This window comes from Nannospalax galili, unplaced genomic scaffold (genome assembly GCF_000622305.1).
Source record: "Nannospalax galili isolate Female #2095 unplaced genomic scaffold, S.galili_v1.0 scaffold395, whole genome shotgun sequence".
NCBI lineage: Eukaryota > Metazoa > Chordata > Mammalia > Rodentia > Spalacidae > Nannospalax > Nannospalax galili.
Window position 1 is genome coordinate 365,176 of NW_008335527.1, and position 21,002 is coordinate 386,177.

The window sequence follows — 21,002 nt, forward strand, 5'->3', positions numbered from 1 at the left end:
ATATATGGCAATTTCCAGTGCTGGGACTGAATATAATCACTTCTTTGACTTTTGAGCATTTCTATCCATGCAAGATACTACATATATGTGTTTAGAAAGGGTATCTGGGGTATGGATTAAGGTGGGTAATAAGCCCTTATATTGAAAAGAAAATTAACATTTTTATCTGTCATGTCAAGATATACCCATGGTACTGGAGCTGAAGATCTGCCCTTCCTTTGGAGGGTGGAACATTGTTCCTTGCACTGATTCCCTCTTTGCCAAGTAGGACAATCTCCTGGTTCCTAGAGCCTGGGTGAGGGCAGTTCTTCCCCAGTGCTTGGTTTCCCACAGCGTGGCAAGCATTGCCTCTTTACAGTGCACTTTCCTCAGCCTGGTGCTTCTTCAGGGGCTGGGTTTCTAACTACCAGGGAAAACATATGACTCCCAAGGTAAGGTTGTCATATGGGCTCCTTTTAATGCCTTGCTCATATACCAACACTTGAAATTCTAAACCAAACACGGTAGGAATGCTTATAGTTTATGTCTAACAATTATGTGAACTTTTCACATCTGATTGATTCTGATAAAGACTGGTATCATAGTGGGCTGTCTCCTTCTAAAGGCAGAGGAAGAAGGAAGGATACATTCTTTCCTCTTGTCTCTGACACACCTCTCCCTGCTTCCCACCTGTGCACAGTTCAGCTGTGGTCAGCATCATCCACCTGGGGCTGAGTTCTCCCTAGAGGTGGAGCTCAGCAGCAGCAGCTTCATTTGATGGGAAGAGGCATGGTGAGGTAGTATTACCCAAGAACTCATGGTGACTGGCCTCCCCTAAATCCCCACTGCTCAGATCCAGTTCCTACAACTGGCCTTCTGCCTTTATTCAGCCCCTGTGTCCCTCAAACATTTAAGTGTAGCCAGGCCTGCTGGGGCAGGCCTTAATCTCAGCTACTAGGGAAGCTGAGGCAGGAGGATCACAAGTTCAGGGCCTGACAAGGCTACAGACTGAGCTCCCGTTTGTCCCTGGGTGTGGTGCCTAAATCCCAGCCTGCTTTGTTTGGGCAGTAAGTCGTGGTCAGTCACCTTCCACCGTTGACCAAGGCCAGACCCTCGTGCCTACAGCTCTATGAATGGGGATCTCTTCCCATCTGAGGATAGATGTGTACCCACCATGCTACTGTTTCCACTCAGCCAAGCATATGCACCCCTATGTTCCTGTTGCCACCACACAACCCACACCAGAGCCCTTCAGGACAGTGGAGGACAGCAGCCCTGCTCTGACCCAAGTGGAATCTCACCAACTACATTTGAACACTTATTTGGGACGCTCACTTTGCACCTCAGGCCTAGACTTAAAACAAACAGGTATGAATCTTGGCAATCTTTTAAGCAACTAGAGAATTGTAACGACTTCTCAATAAGTACAATTGAGCAGCCATCATTGATGGAATACATTATTTTTCTTATCAGAAGAGATTGGATCCCACAGAGAGCACCAGGAAAGTTGAATCTTCCTAAATGTCATACTGTCTCCTTTTTATTTTCTTGTGATTCTAGGGATTGAAGCTAGAGTTTTACACAAGCTAGGCAAAGACTCTAACACTGAGCTATATTCTCAGTGGTTTTTAGTGTTTGAGACACGATCTCAAAGTTGCTCAGACAAGTCTTATAGTCCACTAAGACCTTGAACATGCAATCTCCCAAGAAGCTGAGATCCCTGGCCTGCACAACCAGCCCGGCTGCACATATGTTTTTGAGGTATGCCTTGGGTGACTGAAGATCAATCATCGCTAGAACATATATAGCATGGGAGACAGAAATGAATTCTAGGAAATTGATAGATAAGTGGATGAACTAGTAGACAATGCCTAGCAGTACATGTGGCACACAATAATCTCTGTCTCTCTGTCTCTGTCTCTGTCTCTGTCTCTCTCTGCTATTCCTCCATTATAATTTAAAAATGTATAACATGGGTTGGGCATGTGATGCACACCTTTAATCCCAGCACTCAGAGTGCAGGCAAGCTGATCTCACAGAGATAGAGAAAGGCCAGTCTGGTGTTCATAGCAAGTTCCAGGCTAGCTAGGCTACAGGGAGATTCTGTTTAAAAAATAAAAACCAGCAAAAAATTTTAACATTTATAATTCAGTTAATCACATCATTGAGCATATTCCTTAAAGGAAAGAACTTCCCAATTGTTAAGACACTAATGAAAACTGAACCTCTATTTATTTAAAAGAAAATTTTGAGAGGGGCTCTTACTATGTAGCCCTGGCTGCCCACAAACTCCTCCTGCCTCAGCCTTCCAAGTGCTGGGGTAACAGATGAGCCCCCATGCCTGGCTACATGAATTGGTTTTATTGTTAATGAAAATAAGCTTTGTTATATCAAGCAATAAATACATACAAAGATGCAAAGAGTTTCAGTCATTTTCTTCCAGATGTTCTGATCAGCTTACAGCAAACGTGGAACGGACATCTACATACAGTCTCAGGGGAGAAATTTCTGAGGTGCTTTCTAGGTTGGGTAGATTGTTCTTTCTTCTATATTTAAAACTTGTGCAATTTAATTTTTCTCAATGTATATTTTTATTGAATTTTTCTACATTTCACACAAAACATCTTAATCACATCTAGACCCCTCCCCCATCCGAGCCCCCGTACCCTCACCACACAGGATTTCATGCATCTGAAAGACTGACTTCACAGCACTCAGAGTCATGCAAAGGCTTAAGCCCAAAGCTCCCTTAAGCAGGATCCACACTGTGTGGCAAGCTGGCCGGCTACTAAGTAAAAGGTGCTGTTGGTAACCACTAAAGTCTTCAGAAACTAATGAGCTCATGAGAAGGAACAAATCAGGTTGGGTGATGCAAAATGACAAATGTACTCAAAGGAAGATTAAAGGGACACAGTGGTATTTGGAGCAAACAATAGTTTGCTGAAAGTAATTTCACAGGCATCTTTTGAATCGATGCTTTAAAAAAAAAAAACTACCTGAATCATTCCTAACTACTTAAAATGCACATCTTAATTAACTGCAAAATATCTTCTCAATCTTTCAGAGTGTAGGTTCAGCATTTAGTGAAGTAAGGCAGAAAAAAACTAAACTGTTACCATTTGGGGGAAAAAAAAAAGAGAGAATTCCATCTCAACAGGAGAGATGAATTTTAACTTCCCATCTTGTACGAAGATGTGGACCTTCAGAACTCCGGAGGCTAGGACCTGGCACTGTGCTCAGTTTGAGCTGAGCACTCTGGAACCAGGCCCAGAATGTGAATGAATGATGCCTTGTTTTAATCTCTCCATGGCACCCTTGTTCCCTGCATACTTGGGTCTGATCTCTTTCCCTAAACTCTTGGAGGATGGCCTGCAGCTCTGCATTTTTTCTCTGAGGCACCTGGCTGTTCACAGTTTCCTAGGACGGTGGCCTATCATCACTCAGCAGGTGACTCTATTGGCCCTGCCTTGAGAGCCTTGGTCCAGCGCCCACTCCCATGGGTGCACCCCCACATGAGGCAAACTGGAAGCCACAACCTTTGGGCACCACTGCTAAACTGTAATTCACTATGTAGAGCAGGCTGGCCTCCATCTCATAGAGATTTGCCTGCATCTGCCTCCTGAGTGCTGGGATTAAGGGCCGCACCACCACCACCACGCCTGACTATTTGAAAAAACATTTTATCTTGAGGGCCTGGAAAGATGGCTCAGCAGTTAAGAGCACTGGCTGCTCTTGCAGAAGAGCCAGGTTTGCTTCCCAATACCCATGTTGCGCCTAACAACCATCTGTAAATTCCAGTTCTAGGGGATCCGATGCCCTCTTCTGACCTCCGAAAGCATTGCATGAATTGGGTGTACCCACATAAGTGCAGGCAATACACTCACTCATATACATAAAATAAATGTTGAAAAAAATTTACACATATTTCATATTGAATAGAGAAAGTGAGTAAACTTAAATAATCACCTTGATTTTTACAGTTTGATGTATTTTTCAAATGGAGTCTGCTTGTACAATCACTTGCCAGATGAAGTTATAAATCATCACCTGGGGAATTCACTATTCTGACTTCTAGACTCCTTGCTTGCTTTCTGAGGTAAGGCCTCACTATGTAGCACAGGGCTAGGTTGAATCATGATCCTCTACCTTCTGCCTCCCAGGTACTGGGATTATAGGGCAGCACCACCACGTGCTTGGCTCTGTTTACTATGTAAATGGAGGCAGGAAATGTTCTTTGTCTGGAATTTTCCTACTGAGACTTAGAGCATCAGGCAGTCACAACTCTTATCATGAACCATCAGTATCTTTTATAACTTACTTTATTTATTCCTATAAAGTGTTCCCACTACAAAGATGTCACACTGTATCCTTCTGTGAAAGTGGCAGAGGATACACTACTAGGCATGGTAATTCACATGTCTCTCCAATCTATAGCCCAGTTGTTTCTTTCCTGGTATTTAGTGATGTGGTTTCTACACATCAGTGGCTTAACTGTACACAAAGTGTGATCACATAAATCAGTTCTATTAAAACGTATTCAAAAAGCACCCTCCTCTTACATATGAACACCAAAGGTCACTTCAATTGCATCATTTAAAAATATGTTTTGAAAATATGTGTATGTGTGCATGTCTGTGCAGTGGTATGTGAACGTGTGTGCAGGTGACCTCAGAGGCCTGAGGCATTAGATGCTCCTGTAGCTGGAGTCACAAGTGGTTGTGAGCCAGCCAATGTGGGTGCTAGAATTGAACTCGGTTCTCTGTAACAGCCATTGCTGCAGTGCCTCCAGGTGCATCTGACAGAAGAGAATTAGGCCACAATGAGTAAAACCGGTAGCCCTAACTGACTGTGAGCAATCATCTCTTGTGAAGTTTCAGAATGACTAAATGCATATAGTAAGGGTCACTGAAAGGGTGATGGCAAGAGCGCATGCAGGTGAGGCATTCTAAAGCTTCTTTCAATCAGTTCTTGGACACTGTCTGTGCTTGAGAAGAAGATAATATATTCCAGAGACAGGCAAAGTGTCAACAAAGGTCAGTGTTTGCCTTCAAGGGTTGGCCTAACAATGTTGCTTCTGATGTTCTAGAGAACACGCAACAGTTGATGGACAGTTCTATGACATTAGGAATTATAGCCTGAGATCACGCTGTTGCCAGAGAGCCAAAGTTTTTAATCAAAAACTTGGGGCAATCTGGTTTGGAAAACAAGGAGAAAACACCCCATTCAAGTTTTCCAGGACTTGGATCCTGCCCCAACTCAGGGGGACCCTCCCGTTTCTTCCCTCTTCTGACTGCATAGCTGTGCTACCTAAGTTGGCCTCCTGTACCACAGCAATAGTTATCCCTAGGCTTACTCAGTGGTGTGGGACTCAAAACTAAGAAGGCACACCAATTCAGTGGAGAGACAGCCACTGCAGTGGGCAGGAGCTTATGTGAGACGTAGCAGCCTGGGATAGGACATCTGTACCAAGTTGTCCACAGAGTAAGACCACATCAAGAGGCAGAGCTCAGCCTGCTCCTCACCTTCAGCTGGGCAGAATTTCCTCACAAGGATCACAACAAGGAAAGCAATTATGATTAAAATGATTACTATAATGATAAATAAATTCTGTGATGAAAGTTGGGTAGTGTACAGATGCACACGCCAGGTGACATCTAGAGCCATTGATGTTGATCCTAAAACAAACAGCAAAAATCCTGAATAAACAACAATGCACCTTCATTAGCACCTGATCTCCCTGGGTAGACCACATGACACATATGTGACAACCATTTTACCAGGTCCTGGGTAGAGAGATGAATAGCAGTTGTAGGGACTGTGTCCATGTTGAGTTATTTCACTAGCAAGAGAAGCAAATATCCATGCATCTTCCATGGATCTGACATATTTACCGCAGTCAGAACTTTCTGGAAATTGGCACAATTGATGGCAACTAATTTTACCAGGAGAACATAATGTATGCTTTAGAAGTGGTGTTTTGGGACCTGGTGGGAAAAAAAGCTGGACAGTTACTGTGATGCACACATACTTGAGCACCCATTAGCAGACCACTAAGTAAATGGGCTATTGGTCAATGGGGAAGAAGAAATATTAGGAGGTGAGTACTCCTTGTGGTAATCACTGGCTCTCTAGACTGGGAAACCAACAAGAAGCCATTGACTCAGTCTACCACATTTCCCAAAGTGCCCACAGCAGACAGACACATAGAGAAGTAATCAGACCTTTAAAGACAGTTGCCACACTTCCCACCCTGTTGAAGTTGCCTTGTGATAACCTAGTTACCTTGCACTGGTTTCCAGTACTTTAAAAAGTTCCTCCAGCCAGTGACCGCAATCGTCTATGGACACCTTCTTGAGGTCCTTAACGAGTCCCTTGTCCTTCTCCCACTCCTTCATGGTACCTGTAGCTTCAGGATGACTCACTGTCCAGGTCAAGTTCATTGGGTAGAAGAAGAATATTTTCCATCGATGGTGAACTGCCAGCAAGCACCTACATGCTATCCATGTCTATGCTGACAGAACATCTTGGCCTGCAAGGTGGGATGATCTGCAAAGCACAAAAAATACCCATTATCCTCTACTATTGATAGATTCATGACCCTGAGCTTCAGAGATGGCACAGTGGTTAAGAGCACTGACTGTTCTTGAAGAAGACCCAAGTTCGCTTCTTGGCACCCGCACTGAGTGGCACTCAACTGCCTGTAACTCCAGCTTCAAGGATCTGACATCCTCTTCTGGCCTCTGCAGATATCTGGAATCATGGGAACATATGCCTCACACCCAGGTATAGTCACACTAAGAAAAATTTTAAAAAATAGTTTTTTTAAAAAAAAGCTTTACTGAATCCATGAACTCCCAAAAGGTCAAATCTTACTCCACTGGTTTAGGGGCCAATATTCATTCCTCCTTGACTTGTCCTTTCTCACCCACTAGGTACCATGTGCTTCCAGTTTGGGCAATGCCCAGATCCTATACAGCAGAGCCCCCTCACTATGTGCTCCTGTCTTGCTCTCTCTTGCTGACATGCTCAGACTCTGCAGACCTTCCCATACTTACCCCTCACACTGTGCTTCTCCAGTTGGATATGAGGTAGCCTATTCCTGATCTCTTGTCCCATGTATTCCATCCTTTGAATCAAATCTGCCCATAGGTCTGTGTTATGTATGCTCTTTCCCAAATTGCCCAACAGGTTAGCCTTTTGTCAGCATCGTACTGAAGGAAAAGGCAGTTTATCTACTGAGCTCTTTACTTTAAACCAGGGTTTTTTAGGTCCAGATTGAGTTTTCATTAGTGAAGTTGTGGTTTAAAAAGTGAATATCTGTGAGAAAAATATGCAAGTGAGGTCCAAATGACTAAAGATCTGTGACCCCTAGACTCCCTCTGAGGGGCCAGGTTGGCAGGTGCAGAAGCATTCAAGATGCCACTCCACTTCTGGATCTGTAGTCTTGTGCCATCTTTCACGGTCTTACATTAATACGATCCTCTATGGTACATCAGACTCCACAGGTACATGCAGTGTCACCAGGAGGATTCATCTGACAAGCATATTGAGTAACTTTTACCAAATATTGAAGTACAAAATATACCAGGAAGTATCTGTGCTCCTGTGACTTAAACTCTAGCTGAATAGACAGAGCTTTCATCAGAAAGGAAAAGGAGGCATCCCAGGACACATGGCACATTCCTCACGGGTCCTGGGCATTCAGGAACTGATTCCAGGAGTCATGCTAGAACCTGGCATTGAGGGGAGGTGCCACCTGTGAGCTCAGTACCTAGTCTGCTTCTTCCTGGGGTCCCTCCCAAATTGGGCATCAGGTCTGTGGGATCTTCTCCAGTTAAGTCATACCCTTAACCAATCTTCACAAACACATAACCACTGGTCTGTGTCCTGTATGAAGTCAGTGCTTGCATCTCAGCACACTTATGGCCACTGGTCTTCAGACCTCTATTAGCACCAAAGGACAACATGCAGTGCAGTGTACATGAGATGTTCTAACACTGACTGCACAGAGAAATGGACAAGATGGACAAGATGTAATGGATGTGTACATATACAAGCTCCCTTGTGTGTGTGAGCTCTGTGATGTAAAATTAAAGATTTGTGTGTGTGTGTGTGTGTGTGTGTGTGTGTGTGTGTGTGTGTGAGTGTGTATTTCATATAGAACATCCCGAACAATGTTAAAGAATGCTTTTATTGGACCAGGAATGATGGTGCACACTTTTCATCCCAGCACTCAGGAGACAGAGGCTGTGTGAGTTCAAGGTCCCAGCAGGGCCTACATAGTGAGTTCTAAGGCAGCCAGGTACACATAATGAGACTCTGTCTCAAAACAAACAACAAGGGGGCTGGAGAGATTGCTCAGTGGTTAGAGCACTGACTGTTCTTGCTGAGAACCCGGTTCCATCCCAAACACACACATGATGGCAAATAACCGTCCATAACTTCAGTTGCCGGGGAACCAATGCCATTTCTGACCTCCACAGGCATTGTATGACACAGGTGTATGTACACACATGCATGCAATACACTCATATACATAAAATAAAAATAATAAAACTATTTTTAAAACAACAACCAAACCAAAATAAAAAGAAATAAGGAAGCATTTTGTTAAAACAGTGTTCAGCAAGTATACAATATAATTACTAGAAAATAGAAAAGGAGATGTTTAAAAATGGCCTCTTCTCTGTTGTGTCTCCCCATACACCCCACTGGCATAAGCAGATTACTGGAGGCTTCCTGAGCTCCTTTCTTCTCTCCTTAACCAACTCCCTCTTCTCCTCCCGCCCCTTCTACCATCCACGTCTCCCCACCACCATTTTCTCCCACCTACTTTTCCAGTTCACACAACCCTTACACACATTTTTCATGCCAGCCTTCCACACTTGTTCCTCCTAACTGACCAAGATCCTGTCTAACTATGTGAACCCCGTGGACTGTTTGACACGAGCAGCCCCAGAACCTGCTTTGTGGTTGGGGACTAAAGGTCCACAAATCCTGTCATTGGAAAGTGGATAATAGTCAAAAGAACATCAGTAATCTTTTTAAAAATCCATTTAGGAGCTCAGGGACATGTGGTATGTTTGCTGCCTGGATACCAGAGCTAACTGAGGCATCAGCTTTTTTTTTAGTCTGTCTAAATGACTTTTTCTATGCAGTCTAGTAGTACTATTTCTCTATGCCCAGGTCTAATGTCATCTTTCACCAACCTCTCCCAGATGGAAAAGACTTCTTCTCTTCCATGTCCTAAATATCCTGTCTGCAGTAGAATACTTCCCTGTATTAAGGCAAGTGTGGTCTGACTAGTTTATTCTAGAACGAGAGATCCAAAGAACATGGCGGGACCTGGCCTTGAGGGTCCCATTCAATCATCTCCATTATAGTCTTAAGGCTACAGAGATCTTCCCAGCTCTATGTGGTAGAAGACTACACAAGGTCGTGAACACAAAGAGGAAGGGTCACTGGGAACCATTTAAAGGCTGGGTAGACCCATATCTGAACTCAGGTAGGCTACTATTAATGTCCTGTCTTCAAGCATGGGTCCCATGGGCAGGGGGAAGACTAGATACAGCAGAAACAGAATTCAGAATCCAGGGGGTTAGGGTGTTGCTCAATGGTAGAACATTTCCCTAATATTTGAAAGATCCTGGGTTTCATCCCCAGCCTCTGACACAGAAACTGTCAGATTCAGATGGAACACCCGAAAGGGGAGCCGTGAAGGGTGGGGATGTTGAGAAAAGGATTAAGAAAAAACTTCCCATGGACCTTGAACCATTGCAATAATATAGGAGATCAGTGGAGTGCTACACAGTCAGCTACGACTTGGTAGCACCAGGGCCCTGGAAGTTAGGTTAGGTTTAGCATTTGTCTAAATATCCTGTTGGTTTTATGTTAGATAGAAGGAGAAGTCCAGATAAGCCACTGCTAGAGGAGAGAATCTTTCTACACAAATATAAGGAGATCTTGCAGGAAAGGGATGGTGCTAGAAAACCTCAAGGTTGTCCCTGTCTCCACCCATAACAAATCAGACAGGAAACCATGAGGAGGAGTATGGCTGGACTACCTGTCCTGTGACTCAGGAAAGTCTGTGATACTGAGGCCTCTATGCCAGGGAAGTGTGTTGTGTGGACTTCATGGCAATACCGAACAGGAGAATCACAATATGGAATCTAGGATCCAGAAGCAAGGCTGTGCCACCCTGTGCAGAAATGTGTACCATATCCAAGTGGCTCCTGGGAGAGGGGATCATAGAGCTAATCATGCAGCATTAGGGGACCATCATGAGCTGGGGTCTTCTCCCATTAGGTCATAATATAGACAGGCCCAATAGTCTGACATGGTCCCCCAAAATGATAAATTAGAATAAGTCAGAGTACCCTAGTAGGGAAAAACCTGTGTCTTACACAGCTACCTTTCCTCCCCATGTAGTACATTTAAATACTACTTATCCTAGAGGATGTGACAGACCAGTCCTCCACTAAACTACTATCTCAATCTCAACTCAAACCTGTCCCCTTTGTGTAATGTGAACCAAGGAATCTACTGGACAGTAAAGCAGAGAGCAGTGGGACGCAAACCCCAGGACCGCCCCTGTCACCGAGTTCACCCAGGAGCCACAGGCAGGGCAAGATGCCCAGCTGACTGTGCAACATGCAGCTTTGTCATCACTTGGGGAAGTTGCCAAGGGTGATGGATGCCAATACTGGAGTACAGCGATCCCCTAAAGGGGGTCAGTAGACTAGACACAGACCAAACTCTTCCCCATTCCTTTGTTTGTTTGTTTGTTTGTTTTGGTCTTCTGATGCTGTCACAGTAAAGGGAGAACTGAGTGTTTTATGCTGAAATAGACACAGTGTGGTTGCCAGGCTGAAAATATTTAGTGCCTGCCCTTTAAGGAGAAACTGACTGCTTCCTGAAGGAACACCACTGTCTGATGCTGCATCCCAGCGGTCAGACTAGATGAGCTCAGGGTGCACAGGCAGAAGCTTCCATGTGTCCCCCACTCAGCACCACTGTCTCCCCTATGTGCCCCTCCCTCCTGCTTTAGGTTACCTGGGTGAAAAAGGGCTGGATTTGCTAGGATGTGTCCTCAGTCGGGGGCATGCAGTGGCAGCTGGTGGAAGAGAAGCTAAAGTCCTGTCAAGAGTGGGACAGTGGGGAAGGACAGGGAGAGTGGGTGAATTGGGTGGCGGTTCAAAGCATCATGTGGAAAGGGAAGCTGGCTGTGTTGGCACAAGCCTGTGATCCAGCGATTGGAAGGCTGAGGAAAGGAACGGATGGAAACCAGACTTCCACACTGTATTGAACTACAGAGTGAAAATTGCCCCAAAGAGCAAAAACAAAACAAAAACCCAAATCTCCGTGTGTGTGTGTGTGTGTGTGTGTGTGTGTGTGTGTGTGTGTTAGACATTCCTGTCTTCCATCTTGCCCTCCCGTCCTCTAGTCCCTGTCCTGGCCTCTACAGTACCTTATTTCTGTTATTCCTCTGCCAGCCAGGTTCTGGAAAGAGATGGGGTGAGATAAAGAACAAGCTGGAGATCATGAATCATCTCAAAGGAACTGGCAGGGGGGATGGGCAGGTGAGGAGGACAGAGGAGCAGTCCTCCAAAGGACAGTTCCTCTTGCTTGCCCCCACCTCCACCACACTTAGATGCCAGGACTCACAGGCCAGCATTGCACACAGACAACCCGGCAGCACCACAAGGAGCAAAGGTAAGGTGCAAGGGAGCTTCGTGGCTGCAGCCTCTGCCATGGGATCCTTTCTCCAAACCTGGCAGATGAGCTTTGAAGAGAGAAGAGACTGTTACTCCAAGTTTATGAAAGTTCCCAAACCCAGGCTATGAATTCATGCAGCTCTCTCTTGTCTTGCCTTCCCCATTCATGTTTCCAAATCCTTTCCTAGCTGTCTTCAGGGTCACACCAGAGTCCCCCTTGGCTCTTATCTCTAGTACCTGCCGGCAGCAGGCAGCGATGGCTCTGCTTCTCTGTCTGATGCAGGGCCCCAGAGACAGAAACTGAGCAGCCTGGGCTCTGCATGGCCCTTTTTAACCCTAGGCAGCAAAAGCAGGACAGAAAGGGAAGCTGCAGTCAGAGGGGGCAACCAGCAGACTTCCAGCCAGTTACTCACACAGCTAGTGGAGCCTGGAGGCTGGGGAGCCTCCTGTGGGTGGGGAAGGAGTGGGCTGGGGCAGGAAGTGCAAGTATTTCAGCATTCTCCCAGGGAAGACTGGGCTGCCTTTCACCTTCCCAACTTCCCCACTTCTGTGCTCCAATGTGCCTCCCCACCTCAGCACCGTCTGAGGGCAGATTTGTCCTTTTTCTTATTTTCCTTCTACTTTTTTTCAAAAAAATCTTAGAATATCATATCAGGGCCAAATATAGTTTGGAATCGATGTGGTTAGGGAAGTTCTAATCAGAGCATTTTCTGTAGTTGAAAAGTTTCGGTTATCAAGCAGGAAATGTCTAACTTTGCTTCCACCTCCTATTTTCTCTGTTTCATACTTTGTAAGAAGCTCCTGTGTGTGTGTGTGTGTGTGTGTGTGTGTGTGTGTGTGTGTGTCTGTGCCTGTGGAGGCCAGAGGTTAACGTCGGGTCTTACTCCTCACATGCCTCTCCTTGGTCTGGAATGTGCCAAGAAGGATGAGCTGATGGCCAGGGAGTAGACCCCTGGTGTCTCCCATCCCCACCTCCCTAGCACTCACAAGTCCATGTTTGTACATGGACTTGGGCATGGAACTCGGGTCTTCATGTTTGCAAGGCAGCCTCTTTTACTACCTGAGCCATCTCCCCAGCCTGAGGCTTCCTTTTTTAAGATGTCATTTTCAGTGACTATCACAGTGTGGAACCCATCCATGCATTCCTGCATCCATCCAGCCACCACTTAAATACCACTTAAACAGCTTCAAACCCAAGTTGCAGGCTGGCATGATGATGAGAGAGAGGGAAATATCTCCTTCCTGTGCATCTGAGAAGACTCGGGGTCTGGTGGGCACTCCTGTGATCTTCTCATCCCCAGTCAGTGATTTCCCGCATCACCAACGGGCTCCACCAGAGAGCTTCCAACAAAATTCAGGGTCCCAGCTCTCTTGAATGAAACTCAGGCCTGTGAAGTCACAGAAGGCCAGACTACTTACAGAATTGATGTAGGGAAAGCTTATAAAACCTGCAAGTCACATCTATAGCCCATACTCAGTAAAATCAGCTCTGGAGCTGAGTCCGTGAGCATTTGGAGGCTGGTGTGAGTGTGGCAGCCAGAAGAAGGACAGGAGTGCCCAGGTGTGCCCAGGCCCGTCCTGCTCTCACCTGGCCGTCCTTCCTCGTCCTGCTCTCACCTGGCCGTCCTTCCTCGTCCTGCTCTCACCTGGCCGTCCTTCCTCGTCCTGCTCTCACCTGGCTGTCCTTCCTCGTCCTGCTCTCACCTGGCCGTCCTTTCTCTGTCTCTAATGTCTTCTTCTGCCCTCCTCCTGTTCTCCCAGGCACCTGCCCACTTCACCAGGCCGCATGGGTTTGGGCTGCCAGGCCTCCCTGTCAGCGGCAGCCTGGGGGAGACACTGCCTCCCACTGCCACTGGCTGCAGCCTCCAGATTCTCCTCATCCTTTGGAGACTTCTGCTCAGCTAGACCAGATTCTTGACTTGACTGCAGAAAGGAATTTCAGGAAGAGCCAGACTGAAGCAGAGCTGGAGTTTATGAAAGGAGATTTTAAGTATGACGGTTTAGAGACAGGCACTTGGGGAGAATGTTAACCCTAGGCGTGGGTGTGATCTTCTTAAAGCAGACTTCCAAGTATTTTATAGTAGTCATGTGTGCTGTTTATGGTGGTTTCTGAGGTTACATCTCAGAGGATGACTAAGGAAGCTTTTCTTTTTTCTTTTTCTCTCTCGTTTTTTTAAATCCTTTTGCGACAGGGACTCCCTGTAGCCCCAGGCTGGCCTTGAACTCACAGAGATCCTCCTGCCTCTACTTCCCAAGTTCTGGGATTAAAGGCATGTACTACCACTCCCAGTGAACCTTTTCTTTTTTGATAAATGAATTCATATTGTGGTTCCTGAGGTGCCTTGGATGAAGTCGCAGATGATAAACTCCTCCTAGGTCAAAAGAGGGGCATGGGTAGTTAAGATGTGTTTGCTTAACAAAAGATTTAACCTTGTTGGTATGATTGGGGGGGGGAGAGAGAGAGAGAGAGAGAGAGAGAGACTGTTGTGGCCACGTGTACTGCTAGGCATCTTCCACCAGCTCATCCTCTTATCCATCAGCTCCCTAAACTTAGAATTCATTTCTGTCTCCCCAGCTGTGTATGTCCTCACGATGATTAATCTTCGATCACCGAAGGCATACCTCAAAAGCTTATGTGCAGCAGGGCTGGGTATGTAGGCCAGGAATCTCAGCTTCTTAGGAGACTGAGGCAGGAAGACTACAGTTCAAGGCCTTAGTGGATTATGAAATACATATAAGACTTGTCCGAGCAACTTTGAGATTTTGGCTCAAAAATTAAAAACAGCTGAGACTGTAGCTCAGTGTTATAGTATTTGCCTAACTTGTGCAAAACCCTAAGTTCTATCCCCAGGACCTCAAAAAAATAAAATGAAGATTTAGTAAGGCATTTAGAAAGATTGGCCTTTCCTGGTGCTCTCTTCTGATGAGAAAAATAACCTATTTCATCAATAATGGCTGCTCAGTTGTACTTATTAAGATGTCATTATGCTTTTCAAGTTGCTTAAAAGATTACCAAGATTCATACTTGTTTTGTTTAAGTTTAGTGTTTAAATGTAGTTGGTGAGATTCCACTTGGGTCAGAGAGGGTCACTGTCCTCCACTGTCCCCACAAGCTCTGCTGTGGGTTGTGTGGTGGCAACTGGAACATAGGGGCCCATATGCTTGGCCTGAGCGGAGACAGTAGCACGGTGGGTACACATCTATCCGCAGATGGAAGAGATCCACACTCTAGAGCTGCAGGCACAGGAGTCTGGCCTTGGTCAATGGTGGAAGGTGACTGACCACGACTTACTTCCCAAACAAAGCAGGCTGGGATTTAGGCACCACACCCAGGGACAAACGGGAGCTCAGTCTGTAGCCTTGTCAGGCCCTAAACTTGTGATCCTCCTGCCTCAGCTTCCCTAGTAGCTGAGATTAAGGCCTGCCCCAGCAGGCCTGGCTACACTTAAATATTTGAGGGACACAGGGGCTGAATAAAGGCAGAAAGCCAGTTGTAGGAACTGGATCTGAGCAGTGGGGATTTAGGGGAGGCCAGTCACCATGAGTTCTTGGGTAATACTGCCTCACCATGCCTCTTCCCATCAATTGAAGCTGCTGCTGCTGAGCTCCACCTCTAGGGAGAACTCAGCCCCAGGTGGATGATGCTGACCACAGCTGAACAGTGCACAGGTGGGAAGCAGGGAGAGGTGTGTCAGAGACAAGAGGAAAGACAATGTGTCCTTCCTTCTTCCTCTGCCTTTAGAAGGAGACAGCCCACTCTGATACCAGTCTTTATCAGAATCAATCAGATGTGGAAAGTTCACATAATTGTTAGACATAAACTATAAGCATGCCTACCATGTTTGGTTTAGAATTTCAAGTGTTGGTATATGAGCAAGGCATTAAAAGGAGCCCATATGACAACCTTACCTTGGGAGTCATATGTTTTCCCTGGTAGTTAGAAACCCAGCCCCTGAAGAAGCACCAGGCTGAGGAAAGTGCACTGTAAAGAGGCAATGCTTGCCACGCTGTGGGAAACCAAGCACTGGGGAAGAACTGCCCTCACCCAGGCTCTAGGAACCAGGAGATTGTCCTACTTGGCAAAGAGGGAATCAGTACAAGGAACAATGTTCCACCCTCCAAAGGAAGGGCAGATCTTCAGCTCCAGTGATGGCTATCCTTAAAGACTGGTACTTCCCAGGGAGCCCTGGTAAAAGTCAAACTCAATTCAAATAACTATTGAGGCACCTCGGGTGTATGGCTGATAATAATGTTAATTTTTTTTCAATATAAGGGTTTTATTATGTGCCTTAATCAATATCCCAAGACCCCTTTCTAAACACATTTGTGCAGTATCTACCATGGATAGAAATGCTAAAAGTCAAAGAAGTAATTATATTCCAGCATTTGGAATTGCTGTATACATGGCCTAATGACAAAGCATAACATTGGGAATCATTACCTAAAGGTCCCAGTCAGACTGTAGACGGTGCATAACTAGCATGCTATAAACTATAACAGCTTGCAGTAATGCTCTGAGGCTATAGACATGGCTTTGACACCCATGTCTCAGAATTCAATCTGAGCCCATTTTATACAGAAACTGAAAAGAATGAGCTCCTCAAAGAGGATGTAGACGGACTGAACTCCTTTAATCAATGGAATCCTGCCACGAGTGTGTTGTTCCAGAGACAAAGACAGACCCCTGTTTATGTCTTTCCACAAGGTCAGAATTCTTTTTTTTTTTTTTTTTTAATCCTGGAAATCCCTCGCAGACTATCAGTGGGTGACTCTTAGTTGATTCCAGAGCAAATCAAGGTGGCAATCAATATTAGTCATTACATATGCATATACTAGTTTCATTGGGTTTTTGTTTAGCTTATTGAGGCAGGGTTTCAGATAGCCCATTCATTAAAGTAGTTCAATGAACAAATGGGCCATTAGCAACACAACTGCAAATATTCAAAACAATTTTGACACAAATAATCCATTTTGTGGTAGAGATAAACTTCTGGGGGCTGGAGAGATGACTCAGCAGTTAAGGGCACTGGCTGCTTTTGCAGAGGACCAGGATTGGTTCCCAGCACCACCTGCATGTAGCTATAACACTCATACACATAAAGTAAAAATAAATGAATAATAAAAAAATCAAATTCATCACCCCTGCCAAGGACTCATGAGCAGAGACTAAGCTGGCTCTACTAACCACAGGTCTGGCTTGCACTGCATTATAATCTACTGCTCAGGTAGACGCCTAACTCAGCTACTGGAAAGGAGTGCAACCTCCGAACCCTGCAGTTCAGAGGCTGGAGGGATGAGAAGTCAAGTTCCCTACAGCAGGAAGGGCCTCGTCACATAAGAAATTGGCTAGTAAAAAGTAATTAACTTAAGCTGGGCATGGTGGCGCACGCCTTTAATCCCAGCACTTGGGAGGCAGAGGCAGGTGGACCTCTGTGAGTTCAAGGCCAGCCTGGTCTACATAGTGGGTTCCAGGACAGCTGGGGCTACAAGGAGACCGTCTCAAAAAGACAAAAAATAGTAATTAACTAATTAATCAATTAATTAAAGCAACAAAAATATAGAAACTAATCTCAGATCATACATCTATGATTATTCATATAAAAAGCCGACTGTATAATTATACCATGAAACTATTTCAGTGACCAAAGGAAAAGAAGTCTAGGGAAAATGTTAGATCTGGGGGAAAAAGATAAGGGACAGTCTAAGGAAAAAAAAAAAAAAAGCATGTTCTAAAAGGGATTTTCCTCTGAGGATCCATAGAACCTATAGATGAGGGGGTTAGATAACAACATTAGCCTCAGGGAGGCAGCATTATACCAGGAATCATGAGTCCAAGGACAGGGGTAAAAGTATTTACTAGACCAGACTTGGCATAAAGTTTTAACAAAGAATATGCACTGTGAACAAAACACAGCAGGTAAATTCTCAGAGAGACTCACGCTGCTGAGAGAGAAATGATGTCCGTTCAGAGCAGTTAGGAGAAGTTTCTTGGCCTTATTCCATGGGCCACTTGTGTGAGGTTGAATTTGAGTAGGTAAGATATGGAAAGTGCTCTATCATGTTAGGCAGAAATTGCATGACATCCTTGGTCCTTCCTGAGACTGGATATTCCAGGTGAAACACTAGGACTCATTAGGAATCAAGCTTTAATTGTTTATATAAAACATCTCAAGTCACTAAGGATGACACTCTGGTAGAACTTTATTTTTTAATATTATTATTTTAAATTATATTTTCCTGTAGTGCTTTTTAGACGACATGGGTGTGAAAATTAACCTCGTTATGTTATGAGTAGGTGAGGCTCCTTAGGAGTTACTTTCAAAGACACTGCAGACTTCAGAAGCTCCTTGTCTACTTTAGGTTTCCTCCTCTAGTGTCCTTTGCTGGGCTGGATCATGGTCTGCTGACCTAGTTAGCTTCCCTTGAATGTGGTCTCCCCAAAATTGCCAACTTACTTAAAATGTTATGAGATTTAGGGGATGTTTAAAACCCCATTGTGCATTCTTGAGCCTGAGCTTTGTAGATGGCAATGCTTGTGTCAGGGTATCAAAAGGTTGGTCATGCTTGATGGATAAATCTTGACAAAGACAGATTTTTTTAAAAAATAATAAATTCATGGGGTTGGGGATTTAGCTCAGTGGTAGAGCCCTTGCCTAGCAAGCGTAAGGCCCTGGGATTGGTCCTCAGCTCCGAAAAAAATAAAATAAAGCCACTCTAACAAGAGTGGTTTATAAGAAATTAAAGACCCCCCCAAAGAAAGAAAGAAATTAAAGACCCAACAAAAGCAGTAGAAATTATAAGCAATTTTCTTGACAAAACATAAAATTGTTGTTCATTAAGCAAGTTTATTGTTTTTCAGCCCAAGTCTCTATGGACATTCTTTAACTTTCTAGCTTTGTCTTGATCTCTCTATAATTTTTTTTTTTTTTTTTTTTTGGTCTTTTTGAGAGAGCATCTCCCTGTAGCCTCAGCTAGCTTGGAACTCACTATGTAGACCAGGCTGGCCTTGGACTCACAAAGATCTGCCTGCCTCTGTGTCCTAGTTTGTTTCTTCATTGTTGTGACAAAACACTCTGATCACTACCAACTTGAGGAGGAAAGGGTTTATTTGTCTTACATCTCCCAGGTCGCAGTTCATCAGGGAGCCCAAGGTAGGAACTCAGGGCAGGAACCTGGAGGCAGGAGCTGGAGCACAGGCCATGGAGGAATGCTGGCTTGCTCCCTTGGCCCCTGCTCAGCCTGCTTTCTTATGCAACACAGGCCCACCTGCCCAGGGGTGGCACCACCCACAGTGGGCTGGGCCCTCCCACATCAAGCATCAGGAAGATGCCCTTCGGACTTGACCACAGGCCAGTCCAATAGAGGCAATTCCCTGATTGAGGCTCCCTCAACCCAGGTGTGTCAAGTTGACACTAAAGCTATACAGCACACTCTGCCTCCTGAGTGCTGGGATTAAAGGCATGCTCTACTTTGCCCAGCTCTTTCTCTATAATTTTAACACTCCTTTACTTTAGGAAAAAACTAATGTACCATACAAAATCTTTTCTTATCCAAAAACCATTTCCTTTTTTATCAGAAATGTTTTTTATACCTAAAACATTCTGTATCTCTATCTCACACTTGTGGGTTCTTTCTTTTTTAAAATTCTTGATGTAATTTACACTTTTCTCTTAAAGACATGGGCCACATCTGATCACTTTTTGTCCTTTCAAAAATAGATGTAGCTGGAAATGGTATTAAAGCTTAGATTTTTATCAGTTTAATCATTTCAACATTGAACTAAAATGAGTGACTCTATACAAAGTTCAGTTGGTATAAGGTCAAATTTAACATAAAACTTTGTTAGATTTGTTTACATCTTACGAACTAAATGGAATTAGGTATAAGCTTATATATTTTCTTATTTACTTACAGGCCAATTTGAATTAAACCCTTCTTGGGGAACATTACATACATCTGTATGTGTACATACATCATATATACCACAAAATATATCTAAGGTAGATAATACATATGTATCACAGCATAGACATGGTGTAAAAACTGAACACAGTGTAAAAAACTGTAAATACTTGAAAACAACTATCAGCAACCTAACAAGACACTCAAAAAATATGTGGCATAATTACATTTATTTTGAGTGTTTCTTCAGTAGAAACATTCAAGTCCCCCAGACAGAGAGTTTCACCTAAACAGTGAGAGGAGACAGCCTTTTACTGTTCTGAGTTCCCTGTAGGAGTCCAAGCAAGCCTGTGAGGGAGGGTGGGGAGTCTCTCAGACTCAACAAGTAGAGGATCTTTCAGTCTAGCTTGTTACCACACAGGACAGCAACATGCATTGAAGTTGTTTAAATGGTATCTAGTAGATGGTTGGAAAGATGCATGAATCACTCACTGGATGAACCCTTCAGTTGTGAAATACAGAGAGGAACTCTTCAATGAAAAGAAGGAACATCAGGCTGAAAAGCAGCTCAGTGAGTGAAGTGTTTGCCTTGCAAGCATGAGAACCTGAGTTTGATCCCCAAAAACCAGGTTACAAAGAAGCTGGGGTGGCAGAGCATGCCTGTATTTCCAGAGCAACAGGGGATGGAGGGTGACAGCTGGCAGACCTGGGGGGAGGGGGGAAGAAGGGGAAAAACTGGGGGGGGGGCTTTCCTGAGGCCATTTTGACACCTGAACTTGACCTCCTGCATCCACATTCACCCACACAGCACACAGAGGAGCAAGCACACTCACAAACACATATTCACGGTGGGAGAGGGAGAGGGAGAGGGAGAGGGAGAGGGAGAGGGTTTCTGAATGCCTTAGGCTCTGCCTCCACAGAGGTTACTAGAAGAGCACAGCATTGCTCACAACTCTCTTCAAGATCTCGATTTCAGGTGTGGACTGATGGCACAGCGTCCTCTTGCAGAGGACCCAGGTTCGGTTCACAGCACCCACATATCTCCTAATAGTCATTCATAACTCCAGTTCCAGGGGATCCAACGCCTTCTTCTGACTTGCCTTAGGCTCTGCCTCCACAGAGGTTACTAGAAGAGCACAGCATTGCTCACAACTCTCTTCAAGATCTCGATTTCAGGTGTGGACTGATGGCACAGCGTCCTCTTGCAGAGGACCCAGGTTCGGTTCACAGCACCCACATATCTCCTAATAGTCATTCATAACTCCAGTTCCAGGGGATCCAACGCCTTCTTCTGACTTCTATGGGCAGTGGAAAACGTAGGTACACTTAAACACATGCTGGTAATACACATATAAAATAAAAAGAAAAGATAAAAATTTTTTTTTAAAAAAAAAAAGAACTTGATTT

At 44.7% G+C, this 21,002-nt stretch overlaps 2 long non-coding RNA genes across 3 annotated transcripts; one reads left to right on the top strand and one right to left on the bottom strand.

Annotated features, from left to right (window-relative positions):
- Positions 1 to 4,592: 4,592 nt before the first annotated feature.
- On the bottom strand, positions 4,593 to 6,687 carry LOC115069906. Its single transcript, XR_003849151.1, has 4 exons — positions 6,618 to 6,687; positions 6,262 to 6,525; positions 5,502 to 5,963; positions 4,593 to 4,774 (listed from the first exon to the last, which is right to left on the bottom strand). It is a non-coding gene; the product is annotated as an uncharacterized LOC115069906 (long non-coding RNA).
- Positions 6,688 to 11,514: 4,827 nt separating this feature from the next.
- LOC115069905 lies at positions 11,515 to 20,693 on the top strand. Of its 2 annotated transcripts, XR_003849149.1 has the most exons (4): positions 11,515 to 11,691; positions 16,273 to 16,398; positions 20,056 to 20,166; positions 20,559 to 20,693. It is a non-coding gene; the product is annotated as an uncharacterized LOC115069905 (long non-coding RNA). The 2 variants fall into 2 exon arrangements; XR_003849150.1 differs by lacking the exon at positions 20,559 to 20,693 and having other exon boundaries at positions 20,017 to 20,118.
- Positions 20,694 to 21,002: the final 309 nt, after the last annotated feature.